This window comes from Leptidea sinapis, chromosome 33, assembly GCF_905404315.1.
Source record: "Leptidea sinapis chromosome 33, ilLepSina1.1, whole genome shotgun sequence".
NCBI classification, from domain to species: Eukaryota; Metazoa; Arthropoda; class Insecta; order Lepidoptera; family Pieridae; genus Leptidea; species Leptidea sinapis.
In genome coordinates this window covers 3,202,717-3,227,863 of record NC_066297.1, presented here as the reverse complement: position 1 = coordinate 3,227,863, position 25,147 = coordinate 3,202,717, and the positions used below count along the sequence as shown (strand labels likewise).

General features: G+C 35.5%; 1 protein-coding gene across 5 annotated transcripts in view; it reads right to left on the bottom strand.

Annotated features, from left to right (window-relative positions):
* The window catches only part of LOC126974770 (plasma membrane calcium-transporting ATPase 3), a 221,106-nt gene that overhangs the window by 155,260 nt on the left and 40,699 nt on the right, over positions 1–25,147 (bottom strand). For all 5 annotated transcript variants that reach the window (XM_050822434.1, XM_050822432.1, XM_050822437.1 and 2 more), the window contains exon 2: positions 21,275–21,575. The gene's annotated coding sequence lies outside the window, so the exon portion shown is untranslated. The remainder of the gene's footprint in view (positions 1–21,274; positions 21,576–25,147) is intronic.

Sequence of the window (25,147 nt, the reverse complement as noted above, 5' to 3'; positions counted from 1 at the left end):
AAAAACAAGCCGATTAACGTGTAAAAATACATAGCCCTACGCACATACTTACACTGCTACAGGCCGATAGGCGGCCATTATGAGAATTGTCATCGTCTGTGACAGATCAGTTTGCGTCTCAATAAAATATTTTAAAAATGCCGTCGTGCGTTGTGAAAAAGTGTGAAAACGATACTATATAAGTATTTGTGGCCATATATGATTATTTAAGGGAGAAAAAAATGTGTAACTAGTAGTCTCCAATCTCCATAACCGCACACACACTAGCATAACGGTGCTTCACTTGCTATTATGACGGCGCGGAGTCATTCTTTTTTTACTCGTCCGTGGCTGTGTTGAGACCAATTTTTGTATCGTATATAGTAGAACTTTTTTCGTTCTTTTGTTTTTTTTGCTTGTTTATCAATATAATAAGTTTATTTTAATTTTATATCTTTTGTATTTGTGTGTACATACTACTTATACGTTTCAAAATAAAATAAAAAATTATATCTTTCTTTTTTTCAAATTTAATACAAAGTACTATCGACAAAATTGAATCGTGTTTCCTACTGTCAAAATAAAGAAGTAGGTCGAAATTCGCTTGAACGTACATTTCCTAAGTACCTAAATATTATCATTTTATGACACTGACAGTCCACCATACAATATTTTTCGTGCAAATATAAACCTTAAGTTTTAATGATTTTAAAAGAATTATCAGCAAAGTGGTTAATAACAGATATTTTAATATTAACAGTTTCACCCAGCAGCCCTGACAACAGACAGTCTCAGATAAGAACCTGCGTCAACGCTTATCATAAATCATAATCAAATTATTTAAAAATTCTATCTAGACCGAGAGTACAACAGGTAAGCATAGGAGGCAATATCAATCTAGGTGAATACTTCTTCTTCTTCGTAACACTCTTGGCAGAGCGGTCGTGGTCGTCACGAAATGACATCTTTTGGGGCACATGTGATTTGCCACTTTTCTCTGCTGGCCGACAGTCACAGTACACTCGTTTTCTTCATTCAAATGATCCACATGTGTCCGCTGAAAAGATCAGCTGAAAATCTAAGATAGAAGTACCGGTAGTTTGAATGTGGTTTCGTTTGGATGCAAAACTTATCAAAATAAATACTAAAATTTCGCATTAACATCGCGATTTAGAAGATTTTCCAGTGAAATTTTTTTATGGAATAGGAGGACAACCACCGTACGGGTCAAAGTGATCACCGTATTCGCACCCACATTCCCTTGTAACACCAGTGGAATCACAGGAGCGTTGCTGACTTTTTAGAAGGGTATAAGCGCCTTTTTTTATGTTACCCATGTCGTATCGTCCTGGTAACACCGCAGAAGCTCATTCCACAGCTTGGTTGTACGTGGAAGAAAGTTCCTTGAAAACAGCACAGTGGAGGACCGCCACAAATCTAGATAGTGGGGATGATGGAATGTAATTTGTGGAGCGTCGTGCGAATATGGAGTTCGGCGGGTGATAAATACGGTAGAAGAGACACAATGAAGCGACGTCTCTACGCAACGCCAAGTGATCTGTTCACAGAGCACTGGATTCGGCAATTTGAGCAGCGTTGCACGCGGTCAAAGTAAGCTTCGAAGGTTACTAAGATTTAAAATTCAAACTTGGTTCGAATTTGATATATCTTCATCTGACTGCATGGGCCTTATCATATTTTATTTAAAATCGCGGGGTATTGAGCGCTCATTGGTCAGGTAACGATCACAATGTGTGATTATTGGACAGAAAATAATCACGACATGTCATAAACAATCGCTACTGGCTATTGTGTATTTTCAAAAGATTTGTGTTCCTGATGGGGTTTCTGAAAGTGAGGATGGCGAAGTTATAGTTTAGAATTATTTTGATAAATGGTATTAATATCATTCGATTAATTTGTTATGCATAATATGCTATTCCATGTAAATGGGTTTTTCGTGTGAAGCTGAATGCTGATGGATCAGTTGACAAATACAAAGCAAGACTGGTTGATAAGGGTTTTCGCCAAAAGAAAGGAGAGGACTATGATCAATCTTTCAGTCCTGTTGCGAAAATGACCACTGTCCGTACTGTAATCAGCATAGCAGCAAGCGAAGGTATGAAGATGTATCAGTATCATAATTTTTACCTTAAGTATATTTAGCGAATATACTTTAGGTAAAAATTATTGAATAATATAAAGAAATAAATAGTTACAGCTTCCATACAACTTGGAATATACGAATCACCAGAGGTACTACCAGACGTCGTAAAAGTCATATTGTCATTTATTTTTCATTTGATGTCAAAGTCACTACTAACTGTTTTGAAACAAATGACGCTCTCTGAAACAGGGCTTTCTATTTACTTTCTTTATATAATTAATACAGTCCCAGGCCTGATAGTTTACGAAGTTACGATAACACTTCTTCAACATTGAGGCACCTTTGCACAGGATGCCGGCTAGATTATGAGTACTACAACGGTGCCTATTTCTGCCTTGAAGCAGTAATGTATAAATATTATTGTGTTACGGTCTGAAGGGCGCCGTAGCTAGTGAAATTACTAGGCAAATGAGGCTTAACATCTTATGTCTCAAGGTGACGCGCGCAGTTGTAGTGCCGCTCTGAGTTTTTGGGGTTTTCAATAATCCTGAGTGGCACTGCATTATAATGGGCAGAGCGTTTCAATTACCATCAGCTGAATGTCCTGCACGTCTCGCACTTTACAAAAAATATTGTTAATTGTTGTTATTAAATGGATTACAGTGATATAACCTATAGCATGAGCAAAAATTATAGTTGTATAATATTATATCGTTCAATTTCTGTATAAGCTGTCCCAGCAGTAAAAATATGCAGTACTCCAGACTGGATCGATACCCACAATGACAGTACGTATGTATCGCTGTGTCACTATATTATCAATATAAAATACCAATGTATCCCACATCCTGCGTGTCAGATGACTTCTCATGAAAAAGACCGCCGAGAGAATCTTTTTTATTTTTTTTTTACTGTCACGGGATTTAAGTCCTTATAAGTATAGCGAAGCTCTATCAGTGGGGTTATCTGTTTCATGTACTTGGGTTCGAACCTCAAAATACAGAATGGCGTAATCAATTACCATCAGCTGAACATCCTGCTCGTCTTTTCTAAATTAGATATTATAATAATTTAATTTGAGAGTCACAATTGGGGTGTCGACTTCACATAATGTGTACATAAGGCTTATAAGGATAAAAATTAAGATTTTTAGTTAGTTTCGATTACCTAAAAAAGACTTTTACGAGACTGGTTTACGAGATAGTGTGATCATGCCAAAATCGATTCAAATACATCGATTTGAATCAAAATAACCTAAATTATAATCATTTGCTAAACCGCAACACTTAAAAAATATTATGGCTTCATTTCTGCCACCGCCATTTACAAGAAAATCTATATAACGTTTTATTTTATCCTAAACTGTATGTTATGCATGTGAGACCTGAAATTAACTCAATAGGGAAGTCAGAAACTGAGCGTGTTTGCAAGACCGGTGTTGCTGAAATTCTTTGAACTATTACGGAATGAAGATGTTGACGATCTCATGAGAATGAAGCATGAGCTGATCCATCAGCATGAGTTAATCTAGAATGAGTCCATATTTCTGTGGATTAAGGCACAACGGAGCACGACAGTCGAGGACCGGGCAATGTGGATAAAGAAAGCACAAGATGCCGAAACGCACATCTGGTTGTCGCAGGAAAAAGAAGATGTAAATAGCCCCATTTGTAATAATTTTGTCCATAAACGCTGATAAAAAAGTTGGAAACGAGATACTGAAAATAAAAACAATGTTTCCTACAATATGTGTCAGAACAATGATGAATTAAACTGACAGGAAATGAAAAATAGCTTGGAGTTGTTAAAACAATTAAATTCTCGAATTTGATAGCATTTACCATCTGGCCCATAAAGGTTCGTGGCGTCGGAAATAGATTCAGTAGATATGTGATTACTTTATTGTCTGCTATTGACGCGCCCAACGGACGGACTTCCATCGATTGATCGAGTCTCATTGATCACGCAGTTCTATTGTTTTTAAAGTCTTAAATCTATTTCAGTGAACCTCTGTTAGGCAGTTTTTCTAATAATCTTTAAAAAAGCTTGTACCTTTCAGAATTTTGTGATTCATTCGGCGAGCAGAGGTAACCACGTACCATCTGACTCGCTTGCACCAATTTTCATTACCAATATCAAAGAGTTGCTTGAGAGTTACGACTATATTGTTTTAATTCCTTATTATATATTTTCCTTTAATAGCATGTTTTTTTACTAGTAACAAGACTCCGCCCAATTGAATTTAATAGTTAAAATATAAGAATGGAAGTGCAAGGCTGACATATAGTTTCGATGATAAAAACTGTCATAACCATAATGTTAACACCTGGAACAGACATAAACTGATGATGCCTACTACTCGGCTAAGTCGAGTTAGTAAGTCTTTTGTAGCGCGATGTATATGCTTTTACAACAAGATCCCTGAAAATGTTCAAAACAAAAGTATTAAGTTTTTCAAAAGAATTGTTAAGAAACGTTTGTGTGGTAAAGGTTACTATAACATACATGACTTTCTTAATGATACCACAGATTGGGAATGGAGTGACCGCCCTCAGGCTATTAAATAATAAGTTTAATTGTACAATATTACTTTATAAACATATTTATTCGATGAAAAAGAAAGCCCCCTGAGTTTGTTGCGCCCATTCTTCTCAGGTCTGAGGTATTCATTTTGGAATGGGTGGTAGTTTTCTTCTAATAAATGATGTCACATTCTATTTTGAATAAAAATATTTGAATTTGAATTTGATGTTTGCTCTTGAAAATAAGTTTAGATAACAATAAAATATAACCCCTTATACAGTTTTAATAAAAAGGTAAACAAGCGTACGGGTCACCTGACGTTAAGTGGTCACTACATTCCCACATTCTCTTGCAATACCAAAGGAATCATAGGTTGCCGGTCTTTTAGAAGGTACTCATGCCGCCTCGTCCTGCACCGCACAAGGAAGGTCATTCAACAGCTTGGTTGTACGTTGAAGAAATTTGACAATTTGATCAGCTCTGCGTTGCCATATCTTTAATATATTGGTAAAAGTTATTAAATATATCATATTATAATATGTAGCTAACTGCTGCTGCTGACATTACCAGACACAAATCATATCAGATTAATTTCCCGCCATCGCGATAGTAATTTAACTATTTGATTCAATAAATATTTATATACATTCATTATACCAGCTGATACTTTTGTGGTAAGATTCATAAGTAGTAAACGTAAAACCCAATGCATATATATGGCGCGTCGGAAAAACGTTTTTGAATTGCAAATTTCATGCAGATTCTCACTTGAAACAAGACCAAAGTTAAATTACAAACTGAACGCAATTCAAACATAGGGTTTCGTTATCGCCTTTCCGGAGATTTATAACAAAATTGTTCATTTTGACGCTCATGGGACAGGTACGAATCCCTTTTCATCTGTCCATCAACATGGTTGACTTCTAATTTTTTTTTTGTTTATTTATTTATACAATTAATAATTTACAGAAACAATCTAACATAGCCCGAATAACAGTTTGAAAAATTTGTCTGCAGGATCAAATTTTGACGACCGCTATAGCCCAGTGCTTAGTGACCCTGCCTACTGAGCTAGACGCCCCGGGTTCGAATCCCGGTAGGTGCAAACATTTATATGATGAATGTTTGTTTCCGAGTCATGGATGTTTATATGTATTTTCAATGCCTAATTTGGGTCAAGATAATTTGTTTAAAAGTGTGTCAATATTATTATTTTTATATTCATAAATAAAAAATGTTAAATGTTGTTTATGTGTTTTGTTTTGGGCGATTTTGTACGCGTCTTTAATATGGAATTGGGACAAGATAAATTATACACCGCAAATAAGCCACGCCTATTTGTATAGATATTGCCTTAATTTGAGTCGGAACCGGTGGTTTTGTCTCATACTCCTATAACAACAAAATTTATAACGAACATATCCCAGCTTATTGCCGTTTAAAACCATTGTGCGGCGTTTTCCAATCGTCCACAATATCTAGGACACAAGTCATCCAAAAATAGGCGTTAAAACAATGTACAGACTAAACACAATCCAACGGTCAATCTGTCTTACTTGTATAATTTATATACTGTTCGCATTTAGATGGCATTGGGCTGGATTTATGATTTCGATATGCAGGTTTTATTGTCCGTGAATAAACACAATAAAATATACTTACACTAACTTTTGTAACTATTTCATGGTTATTTTAGATTTAACTAAGAAGTTAATTGTAGGCTATCTAGTGAGTCTGTCGGTATACTCTCTTGTTTATTAAGTTGAGATAGTTAGAGAAGACCAGCAGGTCTACTCACAAAATCGACAACGATATATTCGGAAGGATACGATAACACCCCGAATATATCGCACCTAGCCTACTCTAACAAATGTTCGTATTCCATATCGTTTATTGTTACAACATCGTAACCATTATACACTAATATTTTTTTTACGATGTTAGAGTGAATGAATTATGCCTATAACTAAATATTATCTGTCAAAATATAGTTTAGGCGCTAAGGACCACGCCAGACACTGCACCACCAATTTGCATCATTTACACAAAATGTAAATATTCCAAGATTATGTAATGAATATAATACGACCATTTAAAATTGAATAAATAATACGAAACTTGCGGATAATAAAATGTTAAAAAAAGTAACTCAACCCTTCTCGTCGACTTCCTATTTCTCAGGCGGCCATTTGCATTACTTTCTACGCATAAACGATCAACAAAATGACTTAAATTACTTGGTAGTAAAATATCCTGTTGAATAGTAAATCACATATAATTATTTTTATAATATTTATTGAGTATGTATACAACTTGAAAAGATAATAGCAACGACAGCCTAGAAGGTGTCGTTGAGATTATCGTAAAAGTGGCGTTTGATTATTTGTGAAATTCGAATATTCGTCTCTGACATTTTCAACTTAGAGTAGGGTTAGGACGGACCGATAATATCGAAAAATGTTTCCTTCGTTCAATTATCGTTTCGACATCGAATACGATGTAACTAAGCGTAGGATTGGACACGACTTATGCCACGATTTATCGAATACCGATTTTAGGAGTAGGCCCCCAGCCCAGCGAAACTAAGAAAAAAGCGGTTCACTCGATTGTATGACAGATGCAGTCATTGACAGATTGACAGATGACGGCTATAATCATGTAAAAAAAGGAGATAGGCGAAATCCACTTCGTTATAAGCAAATATTCGCTTTCAAACTTAGCCGGATTATACTCCGTGGCCAGTCGCGATATTGTAATTACTTCTATTTGAAACATCAATTTTTAGTTATGCAGTCCCGCCTCTTATTATGTAGTATTTACACCCTCTTTGGAGATGCCTAATAAAAGCATACGAAGGAAGATCCTACATCTTATATGGATCAACCATCGCCAGTAACAATTGTTTACGCCTATGACCTGACACCTCAGTTGATTCAGATTGATTCAAATGTTTGGATTGCGAACATAATAAGTACTCCGATACAAGGTGAGGCATTGAGGGAAATCGGTGATACGACAAATAGTCCAAAAAATATTCCAAAATTAGACCACTAAGTTGGGTCCATTGTGCGTGCAGTGTTGGGCAGTCATTCCAACCAGCCCAACTCCTTCCAGAAGTTCAGAACACTCCTGGGGTTTTTGCACACTTCCTGGAGCGACCTTGTGTTTACTAATGTGTTTGCTCGTTGGTTGGCCACCCCAGCACATTCCAGAATAACATGAGTGAATGTTTCATTCTTGGCAAGACATCATCTTCACTTAGGACTGTCCGTTACGCCGATTGTGAAAAGGTGCTTGCTTAGTGATATGTGACCCGTTAGGGTGCCCTCCATGATTCGGATTTTATATTTTGTATTTAGGGTAATAAGTCGACGTGTCAGTCTTGCCTTGTTGATAAAATACTTACCTAATTACTTCGAATACCTACTAATTATAATAATAATATAACAATATTTTTTCTTAATATACTACTTGGAAAATTGAGGGGAGAGACCAAGAGGCCGGAGCCCACGACGCTGGTCTGATCAAATATCCGAGCAGACTAACCAACCCATCAGCATCGCACTCCACCATGCGACAGACCGAAACAGATGGAGAAAAGTTGTAGACGTACTTAAGCGGAGTCACGATCCTCAGCAATGAGGGAACGACTGTGAAGAAGAAGACTATACCACTTTAAGTTAAACTAAAATGAAAGCTCCGGTTTTGATGGAGCCGAGTTCAAGTAGCCGTATGCCACGCAATACGCTGGCATTTTTAAAAGATCCGGGAAACAAATAACAACGTGACACTCGTTTTGACGCGACACTCGCTACTGCAACACCGCGAAAACCGCTTAGGGGCCTCGTCGATGCGCATGTTTGTGTGAGTGTGTCATTTCGAACGTTTGTAGGTAGTTTCCATACTGATACATTATATCTACTGTGGTTTGGGCGATAGTGCAGGTATCGCTTCTTTCGACTGTCTAGAGCCTAAGACATTTATCCATCGGGTGTCTTATGTGGGCAATCTATAAAAAAATATTTATGGACCTACCTAATATTAGTGTGGCATACAAAAATTTCATAAAGCCAAAAATAAACAGATTTTCTGATTAAGACTCGTACGCAAGTATTACAATGATAATCTGGCCACTATCAATTTCATGGCGATTGAATATTATTCTTATCAATAATTCGAAGATTTGCGTCAATATGTTGTGCGTCATTAGATACTCCACTATCGTGAAGATTGTTGTCTAACTACCTGAAACATGATTTACAGTTAACATAATAGATAAACGTACAATTCGAAGGCTCCTTTGCACAGGATGCCGGCTAGATTATGGGTACCACAAGGGCGCCTATTCCTCCCGTGAAGTAGTAATGTGTAAGCAATATTGTGTTTCGGTCTGCAGGGTGCCGTAGCTAGTGAAATTACTGGGCAAATGAGACTTAACATCTTATCTCTCAAGGTGACGAGCGCAATTGTAGTGTCGCTCTTAATTTTTGGGGTTTTTCAATAATCCTGAGCGGCACAGCATTATAATGGGCAGGGCGTATCATACCCTCAAATGTTCGTACCTAGACCTACCGTTGCCACTCGCGTCGAATGATCGATCGCAAGTTGAAATTTCCAGCAGAATGATTACAATTATAATTCTAAGTTTTAAAATTGATTTTTAACGTTTATTGTAAATTATTAGAAAAAAAGTGTGTGTGTACTTATGTATGCACACAAGAAGTTATACTTCTTTGCCCAACGAAGCAAAATGATTAAAATGATTTATTCCTTGTGCTATTCTACGGTTTTAGAAAGAACAATTTTGTAAAAATCTTGCAAAGATGGCTTTGACAATTAATTATTAAATAATGAATACGGCTGTATGGGCTTGAAACCATTGCCTGTCCTAATAATGGACGAAGAAACCTAAAAAAAAAACAAATGACGCAACCGTCGGAAAATTTTAGAAACCAACTTCAACCTGTTACTTTTGTGTTACAGTGTTGCGCGCGCATCTTAAAATTTCACTCTCATCATTATTTCAAAACGTGCCTAAAGAAGAATAACTTCAAAAATATTACTGTTATATATCCCGACATTTGCTCGTGACCCAAAAACATGCTGACAAGAACATTGAGATAAAAATATATACCCTACCTACCTGATGATAATTTTCGTAAAAAATTCAGTACTCGATAATGACTGAATTATTGTTACATTTCGCATCCATCATAATCATGAAACTCACCTTAGTGAGCAAACAAAAGATAAGTAAATTAGAATCATTATTTCTGTGCATTATAAGTTTTAATTACATTTTTATTTCAAAACTTTTATTTGATAGCAACAATTAATGACCCTTTTGTACATTTTTAATGAGCTAAAATTTATTATAATATACTGTTTAAACTCGCACGTTTCCTTAAACTTTTATCGTTTTAGATTTATATTATGATCGTTTAGAATTAAATGTCCTCTATAGAAACACTAGCTGACCCGACAGACGTTGTTCTTTTCATAATAAAAAAAACTATTGCGGTTGGAATTTTGTAAAATTCCTCCTCCTCTACTCGGTGAAAGGAATATTCCTACCAAATTTCAAGTCTCTATGCCTTACCTTTGCCTGTCCAGATGGACGAACAGAACCAAAAAAAAAATCTCCATGCCTTATGGTTCCAGAAATATCGCGATGAATCAATGTATAGGTGAAAATATCTTATATACCTATATATGGACATAGATTAGAATGAAATATAAAATGAAAATCATTTAATTAAACCATTATAAATCCATATATTGTTAGTAGAGTAATACTTAAAACTATGTTAGTAAAATAAAAAATTAGCAGAATTATTAAAACATTTGAACATTATATTTGATTTAAATTAATTCATAAATCTGCGATAATTTTGAGGCACCAGGTACATGTTTGTGTATATGAACCCAGTGTCTCAGAACAGAACATTCGGTATTATTACCTATAAACCATCAGGATATTGTTAGTACTGTTAGTACATAGTTAGAAACATAGAAATATATTTACTATTTATATTATTTGATTATGAAATTGTAACGCCTGCTCGAAAATATTAGCAAATTCTTGTCGCTGTGTTGTGTATTCTGACAGTTATCGCTGGCTACATAATTGATTTTTAATATTAATTGGGTAACTGGGCTGAGGAACCAATCTTATACGTAAGCATGGCCGTATAGAATTCTACACGGCCATGTTTTCATGAGGAGGTTACTTTATTAGGTGTCGCACAACATCACCGAAGCTCAGAAGCAGGCCCGCAGGCATGATTTGATGTTTTGATGTTTCAAATTTCAATTTGATGATTCAAATTTGGATTCTGATTACAATATTGTGCCGGTGACGAATCCTGGATTTATCAGTACGTTCCAGAAATAAAAGCGTTGGTTCAGCCCTGTCGATCGACTGCAGAGATAATTATTATAGCTAGTGTTTAATAACAAAATCAAGGTAAAAGTGGCAATACCGGAAATATAACGTGTAATTTCATAATGGTAAAATAACTTCTTATGGTAAACTAATCCGTACGGGTCACCTGATGCTAAGTGATCACCGCCGCGTACATTCTCTCACAACAAAGAAGCCTTGCGGCCTTTTTAGAAAGTAAATTACCAGCCTCTTTTGCACCGGATGCCGGCTAGATTATGGGTACCACAACGGTGCCAATTTATGCCGTGAAGCAGTAATGTGTAAACATTACTGTGTTTCGGTTTGAAGGGCGCCGTAACTAGTGAAATTACCGGGCAAATGAGACTTGACATCTAATGTCTCAAGGTGACGGGCGCAATTGTAGTGCTGTTCAGAATTTTTGGGTTTTTCAATAATCCTGAGCAGGAGTGCATTGTAATGGGCAGGGCGTATCAATTACCATCAGCTGTTGTTGTTGAGTGAAGTGTTCTTTGAAATGTATAAAACTTTGTATAGAGACAGATGTAGAGTTGTTTGTTAAAGTTAAATAAAAATATCTCATCCATATAAGATAGTTTATTTTCACACAACTTTCTGAATGCCCCACGTACTTTGTCTAAGTGCACACATATTAAACTTGTAAGCTGTGTTTCGTTGACCCTTCGGTATTCATGAATTAGAAAGTTAAGCCGAAATTAACGAATAGGCTTAGATAATTTATACGTCTAGATAGTCTCTTGCTGTTAGATAACCGATAAAAACAGACCCGTGATATTAGTTTAGTGTGCGTCAATACTGGTGACAAGGCACGTCTTACACTCGCGATTTGAACGACACTTTGTGTTAGTGTGCGTGAATTGCTAAAAATAGACGTTAGTTCTAAAATCAATCTTTTCGACGTTTTCACAGCTGTCGTAGTCTAACGGCCGTGAAAACGTCGTAGTAAACGTAGTCTCTTACTTGAGATAAAAATCGTAACTATCGTTGACTTTTCTGTCCCAATAAACCTTATCCGTACACGCTGTCTGTCAATGGGACGACGTATAGCTTACCAGCGACAGAAGTTTGTATGGTAATTGCAATTCACGCGTACCAATATAAGGCGATAAGAATGATTTATCGGGTATATTGGGACAGCTTCAGATGATTGACAGTTAATTTCTGACAGTAGAAGGTAGTAATTTATCTCTATCTGTAGATAGTATATTGGAAACGGCCGTAAATGTTCTAAGCTCATACATAGGCCGTAGTTACCAGCGATGACGTCGGGCAACGCGCGCTTTCCCATCAATCCTGCATCACCATTCAAGTAGGCTGTAAGGCTATACGCCATCAATCTCCTTATATTTGGCGCGTTCACAAAATAAATTTTTTTGAACGATTTATGCATTACATTACATTCTCGCAAGTGTGTTGAAAAAGTGCGTATGAAACTCCCTCAGATCTTGCTCACGGCTCTAGATTTATGGCCTTGCCTGCGTCTCGGGTATATTGAGCTCACTTGTATCATAATAAACTATAATACCACAGTAACTAATCACAAACTGCCAGCCTAGCGAAACTATCTAAGAAAAAATCGATTCAATCGATTGTATGAAACGTGCAGTCATTGATAGATTGACGGATGACGGCTATAATCTTGTAATAAACGAAGATAGCTGAAATCCACTACGTTTTAAGCAACTGTTCGCTTTCAAACTTAGCCGGATTATACTTAATCGCCAATCGCCATACTGTAATTACTGCTATTTCAAACTTATGTCAAATCACTGCACGTTTCATACTTATATAAATTTCAATTTTTACTGAGGCAGCCTCTTATTACGTAGTATTTACATCCTCTTTGCCACAATATCTAAACACAAACTATGAGGAAACGCTCGAATCGAATTGAATATTTTTTAATTTTCAAATTTGATCTTATTATTTTACTTGCCAGTTTAAATACGTAGACAATTGTTTTTTTTTAATTAACTGAATGCATATAAAACCTCGTTTCTTTAAGATTTCCATAGTATTACCATACAGATTGAGATTATTACAAAAAATTAGATCAACGTACGTCTGACACACAACACTGAACAAGACGACCGTGTGTCACCTTCAGACGAAACAAGATTTAAAATTCGTTCGTAGGCGTTCTCGTAGCATAAATAATTAGTATTGAATACATTCACATAGAAGGTTAAGAGTAGTTAGGCTAAATATTTTTGAAGTGAAAAATTCTTTTCGGCGTTGAGCACTTTTCTTGGGATGGGTATAAAATTTTAAACTCGCGTCAGGACACGTGGCCTGATCGTAAATTCGTAAGACAGTCGTTGAAATTATGGATGAAAGATTTATACTTCTAATTAATTATAGTTGGGCTATTTAATGATTATACGGTCATTGGTTAAATCATTGTGATTGTGAAGCCGAAACACCGCGAGGTTCACGGATCGTATCACAGCCATGAAATGTCTTTACAGTTTCTTATGGATGAAAGTTGATTTTTCTAAGAGATAATAAAAAAAATGTCATTTTTGTGTATGATTGCGCAATAAATGAATATTTTGTTTAACCACATAAATTCTAATACTTTTATCATATATCTTATATCTTTAAACGAGCAATTCTTGTATATATATATATATATATATATAATCTGAATCTCGAAAATGGCTCCAACAAATTTCATATAATTGAGTATACAGGGGATTTCGGGAGCGATAAATCGATCTAGCTAGGTTTCAATTAAAAAAATGTAGTTTTATCCGTGTTTTAATGAAAAACAGCTACAATAACATTAGAATACAAAGGTAAATTTCGCCACTATATACAAGACTAAAATAGCTCAGATCATTGGGTGATCCGGAAAGCAGAAGACCCGGTTCGAATCCAGATGTCCTATTAGTTTTTTTTTTAAATTCAAGTTTGTACATTCTTAAAAATCCGAGCAAGGCTCGGTTGTCCGGATATTCTTTCTTTAAACGAGCAGTTCTTGTATATATATAATTACTTATATAATCTGAATCTCGGAAACGGCTCCAACGATTTTCATAAAATTTAGTATGCAGAGGATTTCGGGGGCGACAAATCGATCTAGCTAGGTTTCAATTTTAAACAAATGTAGTTTAATCCGTATTTTAATGAGAAATAGCTACAATAACTTTAATATACAAGACTATAATAGCTCAGATGGGAGATTGGATGATCCGGAAAGCAGTAGACCCCGGTTCGAATCCAGATGTCCTATTAGTTTTGTTTTGTTCAAGTTTTGTAGATTCTTAAAAATCCGAGCAAGCCTCACTCGTCCGGATATTAGTGATAAATAAAGCAATTCGTGCATAATTATTCCGAAACCATTACAGAATATTAAAAAAATTTATGCATTTTTTAATGTTCAAGTTTTCGATTCTGTCGGCACTCCCGGAGTTGTAGAGGCAAAACCAATCAACAGTCGCACATTTTGACCTGTCTAAACATTGCAAATATACAGTTTGGTCTTATTTTGCTTATAACAACATTTTTGATGTTTATTGATAAAAACAACAGTAATTTAGACATGGCTACATGTAAGAATGGAGTAAAACGGACTTGGTTATAGCAAGATCGAAGTTCCGCAGAAAGCTGTCAGTATCGCATAAACACGCATAGGTGACGTCACTTACGCATGCCCCCTTTCCCCCCACCACTTCCCCTCCCGCCCGGGAATCGCTCGCAGTCACATTGTTTTTCCTTTCGTGTGGCACAAGGTATAGGCTCAGCTATACAAAATTTATATTGAGCATCCATTATATTATGAATCCTAAGTAAATATAATCCAAATAGACAATAATATAGACAGTATGATGTTTTTACCCTCATCAAAAGTAGGATGAGGGTAGCGCAGGACCGAACCTCTTGGAGATCTTTGGGGGAGGCTTTTGTCCAGCAGTGGTCGTCTTTCGGCCCAAATATTATTATAATGATTTTTTTATATTATTTATTTACTTAATTCAGAGAGATCAGCATATTATATTATATTAGTAATTGTATTAGTTTCAATATTTCTTATGAACTATGTCAGTATTATTAGTCAAATATATTTATAAGCCTAGAGCTAACTGTATCCAGTATTTGTGGAAGGAACAGTCAGCTCTGGCAGCAATCATCTCTTAAAGGATGCTGATACTGCTTACACGTAGACGCTGCAACATGGAGACCGCTTTTTTGCGCATTATGGCATGGAAACCATCCACAGATGCATCTGCAAATATTAGAGAAGCACTACAACGCCACGGTACCCTCAACAGCCTCCTAAACGCATCATTATATGTGACACTTAAGTTTATACATGTTAATTAAGTTATATCCCTCACTTGGACCTGATCAACCCAGTAACGAATATATTATCAAGCTCTGAATTGGTGTCGTTTAACTTAGTGTAATCGCGAATAATTCGAGCGAGTGGCGCCTGATTGCCCAAGTTGATTTTTACAGAAGGAACTTGGAAGATTCTCTTGATTTTGAACCCTCGGATTGAATATGTGACGGCAAGGTTAATTCTGTAAGAGGTTACATTGTATTTGATCGTTTAAGAGTTTGTATAGAAATATTACGTCAGAAAGACATCTCCTACCGAGCAATGAAATTACAATAAATTTCCTGAGGCGCAGTACTAATGTATGCAAGGTGTCGTGTGAATGCTCTTTGGATACTCTCAATGCATTGCGAATGAATTGTATATGGGGGATTCTATATAATGCTACCATATTCGATATGACTGCGCATTAGAGATTATTGCACTACATTTCAAATTATTATACTTAAATCAACCGTCATACTTTGTTCCAAACGTCCAAATTGTGATTATTACAAAAATCTTTTAAAATCATTGTGAAAATAAGTTTAAAAGTTATAAATATGTATCCAGAATTTGTGCTATTTTGAAAACATGTGCCAGCAAATTTGAAATAAATGGAATTCTATTTTTCGATTTCGTTACCTTACGGACTAGTTTTTCAATTAGAGTATGCTGAATGAAAATTCGTTTGGTAGTTATTCCGGTAATCGCGTTCAGACACACAGTCAATCGGCGGTATATTGTGAAGAAATGAGTTCCTGCATGTGTTCGGCAAAACATCAAAACTATATTTTCGTTAGGGAGCTGAATGACAGTATAGGGATACTGTTGATTAGTAGGGACTAATATTATAAATGTGAATGTTAGTTTGTTCGTTACGCTTTTACGCCGGAGGAATTGAACCGATTTTGATGAAATTTGGTACAGCGAAAGTCTAGAGCTTAGAAAAGGACATAGGCTACATTTAATCCCGGAACAAATCCATGGTTCACGTGGGATTTGTGAAAAACTTAAATTCACGTCGATGATCTATAACAATACCAATAGTAGGTTTAGTTTGCTATAGCAATCTTCCTCGAAGTAAGATTCATATAATATGTTGGGAATGGGAGCGAAATTGAACGTGAGATATTCATCAATTCCAAACATGCTTATTACTTTTAAAAACCCTTTATCTTCGCGTACGAAGTCGCGGGCATCAGCTAGTAAGAGAATAAACGCAAAAATGATTTTAAGAATAAATTCATGATGATAGGATTCTAAAAATGTCACAATTCTCTCATAAACATTGAGATGAAATAAGTAATATGGCTATCTGTCCTGTTTACCGAAACATGAATGACGTCATACCTCATAACCATCACCGCGTTGCTTGAAGTTTGGGTTGTTTGTTATCAGGGGCGTGACGTCATAATAGGCCATATGACACGAGCGATGGCGCTCTTATCCAAAGTAGATTGATAAAAACACACTAATTTGTACAAGAGGAATAAATTCCAAATCTGTTTTACCTATTTGCAGATATCCCGCTTAGTTATTTAAGCGCAACCGATTGGCGTTACTTTGATAGAAAAGTACGCTATATATCGACTCGCTATCTCTTGTGCCTCGGAGCACGCTCCATTGTTTGACGTCCATTTGATTTACGAGTACCGTCCCGCCTTTATTTCAGTTCTCTGTAAGTCATCATTCGCTTTTTACGAGGCTGCGTTACATTCTAGAGTTTGTGGGTTCATATATTACGTAACAATGAAAAGTTGATGAATGTACCTTTACATTTTTTAAGAAATAGCAATATTCCGAAGAACTGTTTGACCTAATCCATGCCTCCGAATCCCACTCTCACACCACATGGCCGGAATAAAACTTCATTATCTTCAACTGTATCTGTGGCATTCCCACTGGTATTTAAAAAAACTATTTTATTTTTTTAATTATTCAAAAGAACAAACTTTTATCCACTTGTTATCACGACCGTCACGTTCACGAAGCATGCTTACACTGACAACGAATTCAAGCTCTAAAGGTTGATACATCCAGTATACGATAATTTTTTATATTTATATTTATTTATTTATATACAGACACTTTATCACATAATATTACATTATATTCGGTCCCTACACTAGGCGTAGCCTGTCCTGTAGGCAACCAATTTACATCCTAAGGTTAACAATATGAACCAAAAGGTCAAAAAGTGCACTCTGTATATGTGTGTGTGTACACGTGTGTGTCTCTGGGTGTGTGTGTATGTGTGTGTGTGTGTGTGTGTGAGGGTGGGTGTGAGTGAGTGTCAGTATCTGATTAATCATGTTACAAAGTATTAACATTATATGAATGCTAAGCTATCACTTTAAGAATAGCTTCCATGTTAATTTATCTATTTATTTACAGATAATCCAACAGCTTTATATCACATTACAATAGACTTAACAAAAACTTAAAACATTAATAGGAATATAATATCTATAAAATTTTAATACAAAATTTTATGAACATAATAAAAATAAAATCTTGTATGCTTTGTTCAACTCTCAGGTTGTGGCTTCATCTACAGGATCTACTTTACAGTATTTGCATATTAGGAAATTGACTTGAGATGTCGCTCTTGCAAATCTACACAATTTGTTCATTATTTAATTTTAACAATATTTAAGTGGTATGTGTGTGTGTGAGTATAGGTGTAGGTGAGTAAGGGTGTGGGTGATAGAGTATTTTCGTTTTCATGTTATACAATTTTATTTTTGTGATTACGTAATAAGTTAATAAGTTCTGTATATATTATATACTGCATAGTGAGGTGACCAAATACTTTATGCATAATCAAGGATTCTCCTTACGTATAGGTATCGAGTACAGAGTTTACATGTAAGTTATATTTGTATCTTTTACATGTACATTTGATAAATCCAAGTCGTTTAAAAGCTCCATAAGTTATAATCATTCGCTTTACTTGCGTCATTTATCTTGTACATGAATTTAATCGGAAGTTGTTGCCCCGTGAATGTAATTCTTTTGGCATTTGCTGCCATTAATACATATTCTGCCATATATACATAAACTGTATAATTATCAATTAAAGATTAATTAAAGAGTTCAAGAGGTTAGAGATTTGGGGGTGATCCTGGATAGTGAACTCACATTTAGAACCCACTATGATCCTATAATTAATAAATCATATAAAATGCTTGGTTTTATTTTAAGGCAGGCAAGTGAGTTTAAAAAATTGCATACATATTTAATTTTATACAACGCTTTTGTCAGGTTACATCTTGAGTATCAGTTGTTCGGAACCCCTGCTATAATATTCATATAAACTGCTTGGAACGTATTCAAAATAAATTCATTAAGCATTTAGAATTCCGACAACATTTAGATCCCACGTTTAATTTTCACTCCAACGATTTAAGTTCTTTGAAAGACCGTCGAACCCATAGAGACATAATATTTTTATATAAATTATTACATAATATAGCTGATTCTCCATATCTATTAAGTGAACTAGGATTACACTGCAGAAGGCCTACATCCCGATGTAAAGATGTATTAGATGTTGCCTATGCGAGAACAGTACATGGAAAAAACAGGTTTATAATTCGGGCATGTAGCTGTTATAGCGCATACAGTCATATTGACATATTTCATGAAAAGTTAAATGTTTTCAGATCATTGGTTTGTGATAATTTAAATAATTACTAATTTTTTTTAACACCATTCTTACATTTTTTTTCTGAATACTTAACTCATTTGTAACTAATTCATTATGGTATTGTATAACAGGCGTGTATAGTATTGTGTACCTTATATAGCTTGTAATTAGTTGTTACTGTAAAATAATACACTTTTGTTTTGTGGTTTTTATCTTACCGTTGCTTACCTTTTAACTGAAAGTGTCGTATAAATTGTTGGAAACTTCACTGGTGAAAGTGTAAGTTTTAAGATTTGTTAATATTTAAGCATAATAATACTGTTTGTTTCCTATACATGAATAAATAAATAAATAAATATTCTTGATGTACAATATACTGCCAGATTATTCAAAACCTTTTGTATAAGATGACAGACATCAAGAATCGTACGTGTTGAAATCAGGTAAATATACCAAATAAGTATGCGTTATACAATAGTGGTCCTAATATAGATCCCTGTGGAACTCCAGGTAACGCTTTGACAAAATCACTTTTGGCAGAGCCTGAAACTACAGTCTATTTTCTGTTTACTATGTCAGAGCAAAGCCATCTATGTAAATTACCTCTTAAGCCAAGCGCATGCAATTTTCTTTTGAAGATGAATGTGATCCACGTATTCAAAAGCCTTACCAAATTTCTAGTAGATAACATCCAGTTTACTCATTTCATCAAATATGTAATTAACAAGCATATACAAATTAGTAACAGTTGCGTGCTTCTTCATTAAATCATGCTGTGCTGGTTGTATAAATTTATGAATGAATATTTTAGCCATTGATTTGAGGATTGATATAGCGATCTGGTTTCGTTGTCAAATTTTATATATTGGTACAATGAGAGCCTCTCTGTAATTTGCAGTAAACTCTCCCTAACAATTATTAATGTATATTAATAATTAAGTAATATTATTTATTAGGGTAAAGTTTAAGTAACGGCACAATTTTTAAGATAAACTTGAGTTTTTCTATCACTATCAGCACCCTCGTTAATTTTGAGTAATTTTAAAATACGTTTTATTTCATGTGCATCTGCTGACATTTTCGAAATAAGTTGGTTGTTTGGGACACTCGATGGAAGTTCATAATCATCAAAGAAATCTGCGGGATTTTCAAAAAAGCTATCCATGTGTTGACTTAAAGCAGAGCATAAAAAAACTCATGTCGTTACATTATCGATTCAATTGTCGTTGTCACTTAGAACATTTTTTTTTAATTTGGATGCGATATTTTTATTAAGAATATACATTTATGAGTTCTACTAAATTTAAATTTGAATATCACAAAGCTAAATGCTCTTAAAATAGCGCCACGTTATGATAGGTCTGCAGCAGATAAAGCTGCTGGGTCAATATCAACAATGGCGTGCGTAATCTACATCTCGGTTGAGGGTTGAGAGGATCTCTGGTCTTCAACAATGTTAGGTTTTATTTTTTATATATAATCTGTCTCTAGATCGCCTCGATAAGAGCCTTAATCGCCTTCGGTGGCTCAATAATTTGATCCGTTAACTCTCACCACGGAGCTCCCGGTTCGATCCTCGCCCGCCACGTACTAATGTGTTTAGGTTATCAGATTCATATGTACGTTTATTCATAACAAGGTGACCTTATGATTTTTTGTTTGTCCTTCTCTTATTTATTACTTAAGGTTATTATACTAGACAGGATTGAATATGACTATCAGACAAGGTGGTTATATTATATTTATATAAAGTGACGATTACATGAAATGCGGCATTTTGCAAAATGATATGTTCTCATTCTGCCTCACAGCTGCAATGAATAGTAGGCATTTTTCTATTATCTGATATTATGTCACATCTTCGTTATTTATCTTTTTAACGTCAAAGAGAGTTCAGAAAAACAGCTGATAGGGGTTGTGGGATGCATAGTTTTTGCGATAATTTGCAATTTAAAAATTGTATTAAAATATAATGCAAATTCATTTCTAACTTCACATTGTCATTAGTGATGACCTAAAGAATTTCTGGTTCAAAGTATAGTTATACCCATAAAAATCTAGCGAAGGCTTAAATAGAGAAAAAATATTTAGTGAGTTTTCACTTTTTTTCGTTGTGTCTCAGGTATCCTTATTTGTTCACATGGAGCTTTAACTAACTACTTTGTATCAACCTATGTTATGTAACACTAAACCCATTCACCCACACCAGACATAGCTTAGTAACCCAAGTACAATTTATTATTTACTTTTAAGTATTAATTTCCTTACCTTAATGCTTCGTCAGACGAACACAGAAGGCCCCAGCGCGCGCGTTATTCTTCGAGTCATATCACTTAGCACAAACTTAACCAAAGTTACAACCTTTAAAGTGGCAGTGTTCGAGAAATGTCTGAATCGTATCGTGGTCTCGGTGGCGTGTCGATGTCTTGTCGGCGGGTTGGTGACGGTATTCGGTTACCTAAATCTGTTTTTGTGTGCTTTGTACCGCGGCGCAGCTCCCGACCGGTGCCCGGTTTGCTCCATATAAAGTTATTGTTGACGCTATCGGGCGCTCCGTCACGCGTTATATCTGAAACAATAACACCCTTATAAATTTAGGTTATGAGATTATAAATTTCTTTGAGACTGGGTCGTCCACATGGCCGCATGTTTTACGTGAATACGTGTAGGTAGTACCAACCTACTACTACCTAGTTAGTACCTATACGTGGGTAACACTGAAAACGTTTAGAACTGGCCAGTTAGAAACATTGCTAATGGAAACTTTTTTGAATTTAAATTTTAGAACTCTTTGGTAACCTAATGTAGTATATTGCATTCATTTGTCATTTGTTTTTGTGAATTAGCGGTAAACCTAACACTCTTGTTACTCGTGAAAATGAACCTAACGTGAGAAAACTTTCGTGGGCTTACTCAACAACAAAGTTATGATAGGGTGCGATTAGCATTTCTTAATGAAGCCCCATTTCATGCCATTATTTACAATTCGTTTGACGAATTTAAACGTGGACGTAGCAGTCTTAATGATGATCCGCGTGAGGGACGTCCTTTAACAGCGACTTCTGCAGATAACATCAGTGCTGCACGCATGATAGAGGAAGATAAGAGAGTGACCTATCAGCAGATACGGGCAAGCTTAGGCATTGCTATAAGTCAACGAAAGTTCAGGCATCAGGAAGCTTTGTACCAGATGGATTCCCCATACTTTAACCGACGACCAGAAACACCTTCGCATGGACTGGTGTCGCCAAATGTTAGATAAGTTCAACGGCGGTGACTCAAATGCTGTATTTGACACCGTCACAGGTGACGAAAGCTGGATATATTGCTACGAACCCAAAACCAAAAGACAATCAGCTCAGTGGGTGTTTCCTTTCGAGGATGGGCCAACTAAGGAAAAGAAAAGAAGAAGTCAAGGAAAAAAGATGATTGCATCATTCTTTGGTCGGAAAGGTCATATCGCGACAGTTGTGCTAGAAGATGGAAGGACAGTTACTGTAGACTGCTATGTCAATCGCTGTTTGCCTGTTGTCTTGGAAAAAATTTGACAGCAGCGCCCTCGAAGCAGGATCCTCCTTCACCACGACAAAGATTCAGCGCACTCCGCAAAACGGACTGTTGAATATTTGACTATGGCAGGTGTCGAGATAATGAGTCATCCGCCATACAGTCCTGACCTGGCGCCCTGCGACTTTTATTTATTCCCAAGAACTAACGATAAAATTCGAGGTATTCGCGTTACGAGCCCTGAAGATGCGGTGAAAGCGTACGAAAATGCCATAGAAGAGACTCCTAAGGAAGAATGGGCCCACTGCTTTTCTCATTGGTTCCATTGAATCCCACGATGTGTAGAGAGGAACAGAGATTACTTCGAAAAACAAAAAAGAATTGGCAACTTTCTACATTAAACCGTTTTTCATTTTCTAAACATTTTCAGTATTACCTAGGTATTTCCATATTTTCATCGTGACTTCAGATTTGATTTTCAGCCTTATCTGAGATAGTATTACTAATAGTATACTATTATTTGCCGAAGTGTTTTCCATTGGTATATATATATATATATATATATATATATATATATTGGTATATCCCCAAACTAACACCATCGTCCATGCGATCGGACGCCTTTGATCCTTTACGTCACGGGCAAATACTTCACTCTGTCATATGGTGTTTTTAATGTATGTACACCGACTATTTTATGACTACGCTGAGACTTACGAGTATGATCCGATTTACGTAATTCTTATTTAGTTCGATGTGGAACAGATGCCATTCGGTCCCAGAATTTTTTTATTTTAGCCCAGTAGTTTTCATTTTTCAAAAATTTTTTATAAAAATTTTTGTTTACGTGGATGATGTAATTGTTTTTGTGTACGATTTTTGTAAGAGTTTTCATTCAGGTTGATTATATATCATTATTATTATTAACTGACATTTAAAAGTAAAAAATAAAAATAAGACGTTTAAAAATGTGTATGTATTAAATTAATTTTTTATTAAATTATTTTATATTTTTCAGTTTTTGAAGTCGGTTTTTAATAAGGGGCGAAACGAGGAGGACGTTCAGATGATGGTAATTGATTCGCCCTGCCCATACAATGTAGTACCGCTCAGGATTATTGCAAAAATTCTGAGCGGCACTACAACTGCACTCGTCACCTTAAAACATAAGATGTCAACTCTCATTTGCCCAGTAATTTCACTAGCTGCGGCGCCCTTCAGTAGACAGTAATGCTTACACATTACTGCTTCATGGCAGTAATAGGCGCAGTTGTGGTAACCCATAATCCGTAAACCGGCATCCAGTGCAAAGGAGCATCCCACTGGAGAAATTGGCTTGCGACTGGGTTTTCCACATGGCCGTATGTTTTACATGAATACGTATAGGTACCTAGCACCTATATTTCAATATTTTCATCGCGACTTCTGGTTTGATATTCAGCCTTGTCTGGGATAGTATTACTAATAGTGTACTATTATTGGCCTAAGTGTTTGTCATTGGTATAATTACATAATTGCTTGAATGTTTGCTTTATTAAAAATTCTTTCCAACTTTATTTATTTACTGATTTATTTATTTATATGGGCTATGTGACTTTAATTGATCACAACATTTTTTAATTTTTTGTTTTGTATCTTTAATTACGTCTATAAATATTTAAGACTAATTTTTTATACTTAGGTACTCCAAGTCAAAAGTAATTCTAAGCAGAAAAGTCTGTCAAGCAGTGAAAATACCTTACAATGGAAATACTTCCCCCTCGGTTACTAGCATTAATTTACAGACCTCCTTCAAATCAACAATCTATTTCACAATGTTATCAAAATTTTATTTTTTATATGAAACTTGTCTGATGATATTCGTTGTCACCTATTAGTTGTCTACTTGTATATGATCTCATAGTTTATATTTGTAGGCTTGTAGCTAAACTTGTTTAAGACATGTCAGTGCAGAAGATAATGAATTTGACAACACAATTGACTACTGGTGCACACAATAGAAAGTGAAGGTACTGCGGAACTTTCCTTCATGAGTGTAGTATACTTGTACATCATACAGAATGAAGGAAATTCAAGAACACCACGCAAGCACTGGTCGTGATCATTTTTGAGGAGACGACAGCAAAGAGGGGCATATCGTTCCTTATTGAATAATTTAAGAATAGAAAACAGAACTGGATTCAGAAATTTTGTTAAAATGAGACCAGTAAATTTGGAGAATTTGCTTCAAAAAGTTGCACCATACTTTTCTTAGCAGAATTCACTGTATCGAGATGCCATCACTCCAGCAGAGCAATTATTTTTATTATGGATAAGGATAAACGAGCGTACGCACGGGTCACCTGATGATATGTGATCACCTTCGCACACATTCTCTTGAAACACCAGAGGAATCACAGGAGCGTTGCCGGCCTTGAAGGAATGTGTACGCGCTTTTTTTGTTCGCTGTTTATTTGAGATTTCCAGCTACAGGTGAATCATATTCTTCTTTGTATTTGCATCGGATAGCAAAGGCAAAATGTATTTAATTTATAAAAAATTTAATGTATTCAAAATAATATCTTAATATAAGCCGAGATAAATAAATATTGATAATAAAGCTTATGTCTTCGACCACTCCATTTATATTCTTCT